This window comes from Sparus aurata, chromosome 11 (genome assembly GCF_900880675.1).
Source record: "Sparus aurata chromosome 11, fSpaAur1.1, whole genome shotgun sequence".
NCBI classification, from domain to species: Eukaryota; Metazoa; Chordata; class Actinopteri; order Spariformes; family Sparidae; genus Sparus; species Sparus aurata.
In genome coordinates, this window is record NC_044197.1 from 33133405 (window position 1) to 33146361 (window position 12957).

Genomic DNA, 12957 nt, shown 5'->3' on the forward strand with positions numbered 1-12957 from the left:
ATATATATATATATATATATATAATACACACACACATACATATATACACACACATACATACATATATATACACACATACATATACACACACAGACATACATACACATATACACACACACACTTTTTCCTTTTAATTTTATTGCTTATTTTTGCTATTGTTTCTGTTCTCGTAATATGCTTCTGTTTTTGTAATATTCTGTCACTGTTGTGACAAACAAATTTCCCCGTCTGCGGGACATTTAAGGATTTCTGATTCTGATTCTGATCTTCATTGAAAATTAAGCAATAAAACAATGACTTACAAGACTTCTTTAAAAAACAATTTATTAAATGGCTAATATACAAGACCAAAAAAATACCAATATGGACCCCATCCGGGATTCAATCCCCAGTCACCTGTATGGCAGGCAACTGCTGTACTCACTGTGCCACTGCAGCAGTCAATGTACATACTTCACAACAGCACAGGACATCACACTCATCACAATCGCCCAAAACAACTGTTTTGCTGCTCTGTATTGTGTCCCGGTCATGCCACTAACGTTATGTCCTCCAGCAGGACGAACGAAACGAAAACTATGAATTATCTTTCTGACTGCTTCTCTCTGATTTCTCCGAACAGTTTTTTTTCTTTCAGAAATTTGCCTACATTTCCTTTGAAACCGATTCTAATATCGCTGAAAACTCCATATTTCTTGTCCGAGCATGGCTGGCAGTGAAAGCTGTAAAATACATAGAAGAATCATGAAGGGGATGAAAGCTGAACTGAAATTGTTCAAAGAGGTTGTATTAAGACAGATGGGTGTTTAGTTGAGCTGCAACAGTTCTTTCGAGTATTTTGGTGATAAAGTGTGTGGTCTGCAATGGGTTTCTTGATAGTTGGAGTAATTGCAGCAGTCTTTAGTGATGATGGAACAACACTAGTAGTCAGTGATGAATAGGGATGTAACGGTATGAAAATTTCACACTGCGGTAATAGTGACCAAAATTATCACAGTTATCGGTATACCACGGTATTTTTTAAAATGTCTTCAAAATGTTGAAAAAACACTGATAAATTGAAATAATTTCATCAAGATTTATATTTAAATATATTTATTATATACTAAAATAGTCCAAATCCAAAACCTTAACAAAACACAGCAAAATCAACATTAAATAATTATAAAAAAAATGTATTAAAACTGTGTAAAATAGGTCATTGGCTTTTGTGCTGAGGCAGCCTGTTTTTGAAACGTGTCCTTTAATGTCTGTGTTACAGAGGTAGAATGAGATGTAGTGGCAGCAGCACTTGATTGGCCAGCAGACCCTCTCTGTGAAAATGTCATTATTAATTATTACTGTCACTGGTACTTAATACTAAGGGTGCAACCAACAGATCACAAAACTCACAATTTAGATCACATCACTTTTGTGAGGAATAGGTTGGATAATTTTTTAGATCAAAACAAAAAGGATTATTGTTGTTAAATGAATTATGAATACTCTATTTTGGCTCTTATTTCTATCTAGACACTTGTTATATTCACCATTTTATATTATTCTTTATATATAGTCTATTCTACAAATAATCCACAAGTGTTATATATTTCTGATATTACTTATATATTGGCTGTCTGTCTCTCTGTCTGCCTGCTCGTCTGTTTCAGTGGACTCGGTCAATCTAATTGGTCAGATGTCTGCTGAGCCACAGGTAGACACTGCTCAGGTGAACAGAGCTGAGATGAAAGTCAGTCATCTCAGTCAGTTTGTGTTCACTAACTCAGTCCACCCAGTACGTGTTTGTGTCAAATCCTTTCTCACTGCAGCTCTGCATCAATATTTGGGGAATTAATAGGTCGACTTTAAAAAGTGAAATCTACAGTTAATAAGCGGTTCAGATAACGAGCCAAATCACGGATCAACTTCGTTCAGTTATACCACTATCTGGTCAGTTTACATTAGTGACAACAGCAAATTAGACAGAGAAAACTCGATATATACATACATACATACATACATACATCATGCACACAAGCTTGAGGTTAATTTACCTTGCATTTGCTGAACAGTTGCGGGTGATGGTCGTAAAGTGAAAGTAAGTAAATTGGATGTGTTGCCGCCCCTCGCAACAACTCTCTTCTTGCAGCTCCTGCAGACAGGGCTGCCATCCTTGACCAGCTGTCCTGAGCATTCTTATAACAACCACAATACGCCCAGATTGCAGATTTGGTTCTCTTTGAAGGCGAAAAAATGCTGTGAGGACCGCTACTATCATGTCCTCCCTCCGCCATGTCTTCTTTACTACATAACAAGCGCACGTTGCACGCTGCGCATGCGCCGCGAGTTTTCCACACCGAGGTTACCAACCGCGGCGGTTACCATGGTAATTAAAACTTAAACGGTAACCTTCACCGTCGGGAATTTCACCATGGTTTACCGTGACACCGGTAACCGTTACATCACTAGTGAGGAATGAATGATGTCAGTTATGAGAGAGGACAAGGCAGGCAGGCAGGCAGCTTTTTTATCAGGTAGGTAGGCAGGGGGTCTAACTGACAGGTGGATGATTTGGATTTAAGGATGAATTTGGTTACTTCAGAGACAGTTGGCAGTTTGAAGCTGTCAAGTGGAGAGCTGATGGAAAATGTAGGCAGAGAGTGCAGAGAGGGTGTAGAGTTATTTGAAGCAGTCAGTGTCTGGTGTTTTCAATTTTTCCTCATTGAAGAAGGTCATGAAGTAATCCACTGTGCAACTGTGAGTACACTGTAAAATTTTTCACTGTAAATTTACAGTAAATTACTGGCTACTAGTTGCATTACTTTCACAGTAATTTTACAGTAATTTATTGTAAATATTTCACAGTAATGTACGATACATGTTTCACAATAATGTACTGTAAATATTTCACAGTAAAATACAATGCATCCACAGCTGTATACTGTAACTTCACAGTTGCCATGCCCATGGAATTACTGTGATATAGCAGTATGTAGCTGTGGAATTACAATATCTTGCTGTATGTAAATTACAGTAATTGCCTGTATTTTTTAAATCTTTACTGTAAAAGTAACGCAACCAGTAGCCAGTAATTTACTGTAAATTTACAATTTAAATAATATTGTAACATATTGCAAATTTGACTTGTTACCTGTGATTTTACCACACAAACATGCTTTGGATTTGCTAAATTAAAAGTCAAAACAAGAACAAAGAAAACAAAGACAATACTAATTTTAATTTTTTATTAATTATAAAACAATCAAATTCAACAATTTACTAGAGCTGTCTCTGAACATAAACATGAATTTTCATTTTTAAAGAGCAGATTCAGCTATTAAGTGCTGATATATTCATTCCCTGCCTAATGTCAATATTGATACCAGTATTGATGTGTTACATGGCTGGGGTAGTTATGTAATCAGGTTACAGCTCAAAAACATTCCTATGGTATCACTAACTGAATCTATGAATCAATCGATCAATCAATATTAAATTGAATCAATATCAAATTGTGATTAATCGATAGCAGGAAATTGGTTACCTATACTCAACCCACACATCAATTTACAACTTTAAACATATACAGTATAAACAATACAGTATAAACAATTTACAACTTATGAACATACAATATGAACATTCTTACGTCAACTACGTAACAATTTCATATTTACATTGACCACTCAAAGTTAACAAGTTTCCTTTGGAGTGTGCTCACGTGTCAATTGATGCCTCCATGCTTCTTCTTGGAATTTGAGCCCATCTCAGGGTTAATGCCCAAGAAGCACCTGTAAACAATAAAGCAAAGACAACTTTCAGTTTCACAGAGATCGTGTAGAAATTGATACACAAACATTGAAAAACAAACACTTGTAATGAAAATAGTAATGTAAATTCCTGAGACAATAATGCACTAAAGTTGATGAAGTTTACCAAACATGTCTACAGCTCACAGGTTGTGTGCTCCTTTGCCATGCTATCAAAAGGAGAAAGTTGAGGAGTGCTGGGCTGCTGAATTTGATTCAGATTGACCAAATACAGAGGACAAATTAGAGAATGCTCATGTGGTCCCATCACCACCTGTCCAGTGGACAGCATCCAAGCGCTAGGCTTCATTATGTTGCCTGAAATGAACAGCCATACCCATCTTGCACAATTTCAAAGAAGTGGAATGCTGCACAAGAGAGCAATGCTTATATTTCATTCATTTAAATGTTCAGCAACATTGAATGCTTTTGAAAACTGTGACCCACTCATTGACCATTGTTAGTGGTCTAATTGACTGTCTCTTGCACACCTGAAGCCAGAGAACATTGAGCCCTACCTTGCTCGTGCAATTTTTAAGTCTCTAAGATTTGGTTTTAACTAGGGATGCCCTGATCTTTTTTTTTAATCATCTAGACCAATAAATAAGTTATGTGAAATGATCATGTAGTGATTGTTTTGTTCATTTTTAAAATAATAATAAATACAGCTCGAAATATCAATATAAAATCCAGATATCAACAGTACCTTGGACAATCAAGCAGTCTTTTCCAGTCTAACGACAGCTCAAAGCGCTGTACAACACATGCCACATTCACCCATTCACACACACATTCATACACTGATGACGGAGGCTGCCATGCAAGGCGCCAACTGCTCATCAGGAGCAATTTGGGGTTCAGTATCTTGCTCAAGGACACTTCGACATGCAACTAGGGGGAGCCGGGATTCGAACTGGTGACCTACTCATCACTAGACGACCCGCTCTACCCACTGAGCCACAGCCGCCCTGTGAATGAATGCGATTAAATTACTGACTATAGGCTTAATTTGATCCAAATGTCATTTGCGAGTTTGATGAGACATTCAGTGGTGGATCAAAGTACAATATCAAAAAGAGAACCACTTGATTTTCGCAGATTTACACAGTTTTATGTGCTATTTTTACCTCAACAGCCTGCTCCAGGGATCACTGTCCTTGTTTAAACTGCCTCTGAAAAAGAATGGAGAGCAATTAGTGACAGATCATATACTTTAAGCTGGAAAAGATTAGTAGTCAAATACTCATGCATATCTCTCCCATCGATATGACCACCAAATGAAAGCATATGATTTGAGCTTTCCACAGATATAAGTTACTTCTCTGTGAGGCAAAGCTTCGTGGAGAAAAACGGCTTTGTAATGACTTAGTTGCTGCAGCTGGAGGCTAACGTTAGCTTACTTTAGCTTTGACTTTAGCCAATTCGCGGCGAAAACACAGCGTATTCTCGGAATAACTCATACACTATGCCTCCTAACATCACGTGGAGACGAATAGATGAAAACACACAATTTGAACTTTCCAAAGATATAAGTTACTTCTCTATGAGGCAAAGCTTTGCGGAGAAAAACGGCTTTGAAATGACTTAACAGCCAAAAAAGTGGAGCATAAAGTGACGTTACCTTGATCCAAAGATCGTTCATTTACTAACATTAACTCACACAACTAATAAAGTTGTGACAAGCTGCCTAAAATGTAATGATGTTAACCTTACCTTTGAGCTCTTCTATCGGTATGTGTCGGGTCGTATCATTATCCACCATGGATGTATATAAGAGAACGGTATCCTATCCACCCCTATCCACCTGTCGTCTCTTCTTGGTCCCACGATGCAGTGCGGTTCAGGCGCGATTCAAATTTTACAATAATTTGTTGTGTTATCACAGAGGATGGTTTGACTACAGTATTTTACTGTGAAATATTACAGTAAGTGTTGTTAAAACCAGGTATCAGTTTTTTCACAGTAATTCACTTGATTTCACAGAAAATTCTAAATTACAGTATTATATTGTGATTATTACAGTTAAGTAAAGTGATAATACAGTAAATTATTGTGAAATATTACAGTAAAATATTGTTAAATTCTGGTAACATTTTACAGTGTAGGTGAAGTGGTAGAGCATCAGGTGGTTTCAGAATATTGTTGATGGTTGAGAATAGGGCTCTGGTGCTCCCATCCACTTTCCTGATTAAGGTTGAGTAATATGTGGTTTTGTCTGAAGAAATAGCATCCTTGTAGTGGAGAATGTGATTATGATACATTTCTTTGTGCACTGCAAGGCCAGTTTTACATAAAGGTGTTCAAAGCGACAGCCTTTGGTATGAGCTGGCGTAGCGCTGGTGTAAACCAAGGAGCAGAGTGAGCAAAGGAAACAGACCTTGTTTGTAGAGGTGCAAGAGTATTTAGCAGTGAATGACGTCCAAGATTGTAGTGGGATAACAGTTCATCTGTGGTAGATAAGTTGCCTCTTTGTCCTTAATTCTATTAGTGAGCATGACTTAGCATGACATTAAAGGATTGTGGTCTGAGATGGGCAAATTTAAGGCACAATAGTTTAGGGGGGGTTACACCAGAGCAGCAGATTAGGTCAAGAATGTGTCCTTTGGAGTGTGTCGGAAAGTCAATATGTTGCTGTAGTCCAAAGCTGTCAATGCGTGAGGTAAAATCCTTTGTAAAAACATTGATGATGCTATCCCAGTGGATATCAAAATCACTCAGCAAAATCACTTATTTGTGTCCCCAAATAAGTTTGGGGACACAGGACATAAGGTTGTTAAGAGGACAGAGAATTCCTGTAGGAAGGCATTATTCGACTTGAGTGGTCGATAGATAGTGGCCAGAATAGTAGGAGTTGGGCCCTTGATTTGTAGAGCAATGGACTCAAATGAGGGGTATACTGGCACTATAATGGAGGACACTTTCCTTATCTGATTGTATAGTATCGCCAGGCCATCCCCTCTGCCAGAGGTACAGGGTTGTGATGAGAAGACAAATCCAGGAGGAATAGTTTGATTAAGGTGTGAAAAGTCATTAGGCTGCTGCCATGTCTCAAGTCAGGCAAAAGAAATCAAACGTATGGTCATTCAGTAGATCATAGAGCAGAGGTCCCTTGTTTGTCAGTGAGCGGATGTTAAATAACCCAAAGTTTAGATTGCTGGTGTGAGATTTGGCGTTAGCTGATTTGATTAGAATAACAAGCACACTGTGGTCAATAGTTCAACTACACCTGTGCATGTGTATTGATGTGTGATGCGAGATAACAGGAATGGGAATCCAGTTAATCACAGCAGTGGAAGTAGCTTTATGACAGCCAGTAGGAGACAGTGGACCATGGTAGGGGGGTAGGTGGAGAGGAAGAAGGCTCCAGTTGGGGGCATGGCAGGTTAGTTGTCAATCACGTGGAGCAGTGGTCTGGATAGCATGCTGGATGTTAGCTGCTAATACTGTGCTACCGAGTCTGTTTGTTGTTTATTGCTCAACAACATGTAAAAAACAGAATAAGAATCAAATATGTAATACACAAGGAAGACTCAGACTAAAACTGTTTGTTCTTGTTTCTTTTGTGAAGTGTGATTAGTAGAGGAGAAGGGTTTTTCCCCTTGATCTGTTTCCTGGGACAGGGACACAGTCAAATAAAATTACATTTTTATTTCTTCACAGTGTGTGTGTGTGTGTGTGTGTGTGTGTGTGTGTGTGTGTGTGTGTGTGTGTGTGTGTGTGTGTGTGTGTGTGTGTGTGTGTGTGTGTGTGTGTGTGTGTGTGTGTGTGGCAGGCAGCAGCAGCAGTGCGGGACCAGGAGGGCTGATGTGACTAGATACCTAGTTGGCAAGCCAGTGAACCTTTTTGTTCACTTAATGGGCCGTTGTCCAACAGGTCTACCAGCCCCAACCAGGTGCATTGTCAAACTGAGAGCGGTTACACCCCGCCTTTCCGAAACCCCGCTGTTCCGAACATAGACTTCAATTCATCGTAATGGCGGGGTTTCCCTTTTTTTCAAAGACCCTGCTATTCCGAAAAGGCTATTGGGGAAACCCCTCCATTCCGAAACCCCCCCACTCCGAACTAACCCTAACCTTAACCCACTTCAGAATTGTGCGAGTGCGGCTGGAAGTGGGGATTTCAGCACCACGGATAGCGGTGTTTAATTTCGGAACAGCTGTGTTTTGGAGGGGAGGGTCGGAACAGCGGTGTTTTGGAGTGGGGGTGTTTCGCAATGGAGGGGTGTCGGAATGGAAGGCTGTCCCCACTGAGAGCAAGAGCCTTGCATACTGCGCTGAATAAAAAGGGATCTTATCTGTATTTACAAAATAGCCCGAATCTGCACTCTATAGTATTGACATTAAATGATGTTTACCATTGCTATGGCAACAAGTGGTGACTGCTGTTAGCACATATTAGCTAGGTCAGGGGTCCCCGACCACCAGGCCGCGGACCATACCGGTCCGTGGGTCGTTTGATGCTGGGCCGCAGAGAAAGAATAAATACGTTATTTTATTTCGGTTATATTGACGATCATACATGGAAAGTTGTTTTATTTTGAAAAACAAATTCTCTTTTAAACAACATCCATCTGTTCCTGTCGGTACGCTTGACACATACCAGTTTCAGTCACGGTATACCCTAAAAAAAAATAAGCCCCCAAGCTAGCTGAAATGAGTGTAAAACAAACGTCTTCGGAGAGCTACTTTGCAAAGAAAAAAGGAACTATGATGAGACGAAAGAAGAGGGAGATGGACAACGGTATTCAAGTTGGCTGATAAAGTGGCTGAACTGCAGCTGCGGGACGGCGAGTGGACAACTGCTGGGTACTGCATGTTACCTTAGTAGGTTACGGAGCAGAAAGGAACACACTTTGGGTGTTTATGCCCTTTGTTGTATAATTTTATTTACGCGTAATCACACACGCACCACGCAGAACTCACTTCACTATTGTGAATCGGCCGCAATGAGGAGAGATCATATTGGGAGGAAATCAACAATCTTGCAGAGTGGAGCACAAAGAATAAGGTACTACTCAATAACAGCAAAACCAAGAAACTGATTATTGATTTTAGAAAAAGGGAGGCAACCTCTACCATGGGTGATAAAAACCAGAATATCGTTGGTTCCCGACAGAGTGTCAGTTACATTGGTGAAGTGAGATGTCTGCACAGAGCCAAAATGATACTAAGAGACAACATCAGAAGTATCTCCTGCTATACCACCAGACTATGAGGAAGCTTCATTCACCAGGCTCTCAGATTCCTGAACTCATCCTCAACACTCCATTGTCTAAAATGGATGTCGCAGGACTCAATTTTATTTTTTAAATCCTTGGTAAACAAAAAAAAATGACAATACATTTACCTTGTAAATACTATTCCTTTGCTTACTTAGGTATGTCTTGTTAGTAAACATGAGTTGAATGAGAGAATATGGGATTTATTTGGACTGTTATCAATATAATAACTATATGACATGATTATACTAAAATAATACTGATAGTCTTGTTTATTTAGACATATCCAATTAAATTTTATAAATCATTTTCTTATGTTTTTTTTTTTGTTTTTTTAAGTGTTTTCCTCTTTGCACTGAAAGTCAACTTCTGAACTGCAGTCCTTTCAGCACCATACTCAGATGCCTTCACACTAGTGTAGGAAGAACTGACTCTCCTCACTGCACAGGGCTATAATAACCACAACCATCGGCCATTGCACATCAACCACAAAGACTAAGTCTTACAAGACAACTTTAAAAACATTACATTTCATCTTCTGGTAGCCTTAATAAATATGAGAAGTCAACAAGGTGTTAACAGAATCAGCATTCTGATGCATTTTCGATATAGTTTTGACGTAATCATTTTAAAAACTGATGAATCTATATGACCATGGCAGTCTTTATGCATCAGGGAAGGTGCCTGGGAACAAGAAGTGGTTGAAAATACTTAATTCCTCGAAAATGCAGTTGCAGTTTTTAAAAATGGGGTAGAAATGGTTAGTGTTTTTTATAACATACTGCCTTGTCTGAATAATATTCCCTCTAATTCTAGATATCTTATCTCCGAAATAGGCTGAAAATGTGTTGCACTTAATACTTGAGACAAGGTTACTGGGGTTTATAGAAAAAGGGTTTATCAGGTTGTCAATCTTGTAAAAAGGGCCCTCGTTTTTTTTTGGTTCTTATTCAGAAGTTCGGAGAAGTGAACCTGTCTGGCATTTCTCAGCGCCTTATTATATACTGAAAGGTGGTTGCACAGAATATCAAAGTGAATCTGAAGTTGACTTTTTTCTCCATCTATGCTTGGCTTTCCGACAATTTCTTTAAAGTTTGTTTAAGTCAAATGTTTCCATGGTGGCTTACATTTTAAAAACAGGTGTTTTTAGTTTAAGCAGTGCAACAAGATGAATTGTTGTCAATTATTTTGAATTAAACGTATTTACTAAGGAGTCAGGTTGGCGATGGCAACATATTAATGTGCATAATAAAACTTTCAGCCACTCTCTTTACAGTGGATTCAATATTCACCTGGGGATTTGTACATTGGGGAGCCAAAACAACCCCTCTATAAATGAATGGCACAACACAGGAGGGCCAACTCCGCAGGCCCAGGCTTTGCTGTCGACCTACATCTGAAGGGGAAAACTCATTCCTTTGAGGACAACAATGTGAACACCTTTGCTGGAGAAGACAGATGGTTTGAAAGACGAGTAAAGGAATCCATCTATGTCAAACTGGAAAGACTGTCTTTGAACAGAGGACGTGGCCAAAGACTTACTTATTACTTACCACCCACCTACAATGCTGCACTGAGCTCTCTCCCCAGACAACTCTAAAAGTCGGCACTCCTGCGTATCCTTAACGACTCTGTGAGGACATTCCCACACAGAGTGTAAGAGTCTGCAACTCCCCTCCAGTGAGTTAAAACTGAAGACTCTTGGATGAGAGGTGAAACAAGTCCAGCTGACTACGATACAGCACTTAGAATTACCATGACCTGGATAACTAAGAACCTTCATCAACATTCAGCCCCTTATTACCAGATCTACAGTATGGCCATGATAGAGGGTTGGTCTATGGACATGTTGTGTGAACCCAAAATCTTTGAATTGATTAATAAAAATCAGTAGCCCTTTCAAAATCAACAAGAATTTTGTCAATTTATTACAAAATATACATAACTCTATACACACACACACACACACACACACACACACGTAGTTAATATAGGTGTCTGGCATTTAAAAACAGAAGCAAAAGATATTCAAATGAGTTAAAATCAAAGGAAACATGTCTACAATCAAAAGCCTTAGAAGCAATAGTAGCTAAACCCCCTCTTTTTAATGACCTGTTATATCACAATCACTACCAAAAATATATACACAGCACATAGTCAGAATATACATCTATATTTATTAGGGCTGTCAAGCGAATAATTTTTTAAATCGCGATTAATCGCATTTTGTCCATAGTTAACTCGCAATTAATCGCAAATTAAATGCAATTTTTTTGGCACAGTTGTCTGTTCTAAATGTACCTTAATGTATTTTTTTCTTGTTCTTTATACTTTTAACAACATAAGAAAGGGTTAGGTTTAGGCAAATATGCTTGCTTTATGAAATTGTTTATTCCACATTTCAAATCATGCAGGGAAATGAAAGGCTCAAAAAATATCCCCTCACCCTAAATGGGATCAAAACATGGTGATGTGTGTGTGTGGGGGGGGGGGGGGGGGGCTCTCTGCATCTGCCATGTGTTTGGTTTGCAAATGATATTTGGGACCGATGTACTTCAATGGTAACTCATTTCATGTCAACATGGGCAGATAACTTTTGTCCTATGGACCGAACCATCTAGCAGTATTTTGAAAGTGAGTTTGCCGTTCATAAGTCCTTTCTCTATTTCCTTCCACTTTCGCTTTTCAGTCCACCGTGTTTTTCCGAACTGCCAACCCTGCCTCTTCTTCTGATTCCCTTTCTTATTATTCTGCCATCCTCTGGATCAAGACAACAGGTGCCATTGGCGGCCATAAATCATACAATGCGTGTTTTTCTTTTTTCTCTCTCTCTTTAACGCTGTTAAGAGTATGTTACGTTAACGCGTTATATTTGACAGCCCTAATATTTATAAATTATATACATTTACAATAATCAGCCACAACATCAAAACCACTGTCAGGAGGTGTGAATAAAATTGATCTTGTTACAATGCAATGTTCTGTGAAAAACTGTGGGTCCTGGCACAATGTGGATGTCACTTAACACACACCTCCCATCCAAAACACTGTTGTTGGTGATCGAGCAATTGTGGGTTGCGCCACCATGGAGGCCACTAACCGACATACAGGACCCAAAAGATCCACTACAGACATCCCATGTCGTGTTTATGCAACCACATATTAATAAAATAAACAAGCTTACTCAGAGTTCACACCTGAAAACATACCTTGGTTTATTTTCGAATTTGCACACACGTCTACATGCACATGGCGAATAACCAATAGGAGGAGAACAGTGCATAGATGAGTGCTTCCACATAAAGAAATAGATTAAACACTACACTCCACTTTTAGATTAACACTACACAAGTATGCACACTCATTCATTTTCTGCAACACTGTTGAATACAACAAAACATTCTGCTTTATAGATCCTGTTTGAAATGATACAGTGTTTGTATTAGTAAAGTTTCTTTTCTTGTATTTTTTTCACTCTTCACAGTTCATAACTTTGCAGTCCATAACTTTGTTACAGCCACCTGTAAATAAGACAGTTCATTACAACTCCAGCCTTTTGGGTGATGCCCTGCTTCTTTCTGGGTAACACCTTGGACCCTGTGGCATCTTCTGTGGAGACACATTTTGCAGGTGTCACAGTTTATAGGGAAGAGGACTGAGTGGTGGGTCTAATAGTGATTCTGGTGTTGAGTCTTGTTGGTTGGATGCAGGCAGCTCAGGGGTGCTGTTTGGCTGCATGTTCAGTAATTGATCTACATGACGTCTCCATGTCTGCTTTCCAACATCCATCTCATACATCAGTGGCCCATTTCCTCAGCAAGTTGGGTTTTAGGAGGTCAATGCGAGATCTCAAACGCCTGTTCATAAACAGCATTGCTGGAGTTTGTTTTGTTGTTGAATGGACAGAGTTCTGATACACAAAAAGAAAATTGTCCGCTTTATGCTGAAGGG

General features: G+C 39.1%; 1 protein-coding gene and 1 long non-coding RNA gene across 7 annotated transcripts in view; one reads left to right on the forward strand and one right to left on the reverse strand.

Annotated features, from left to right (window-relative positions):
• Positions 1–12957, reverse strand: part of nfic (nuclear factor I/C) — a 209864-nt gene that overhangs the window by 68136 nt on the left and 128771 nt on the right. The gene's annotated exons all lie outside the window — the stretch shown is intronic.
• Positions 2382–10915, forward strand: LOC115591147 (uncharacterized). Its single transcript, XR_003985909.1, has 2 exons — positions 2382–2513; positions 10283–10915. It is a non-coding gene; the product is annotated as an uncharacterized LOC115591147 (long non-coding RNA).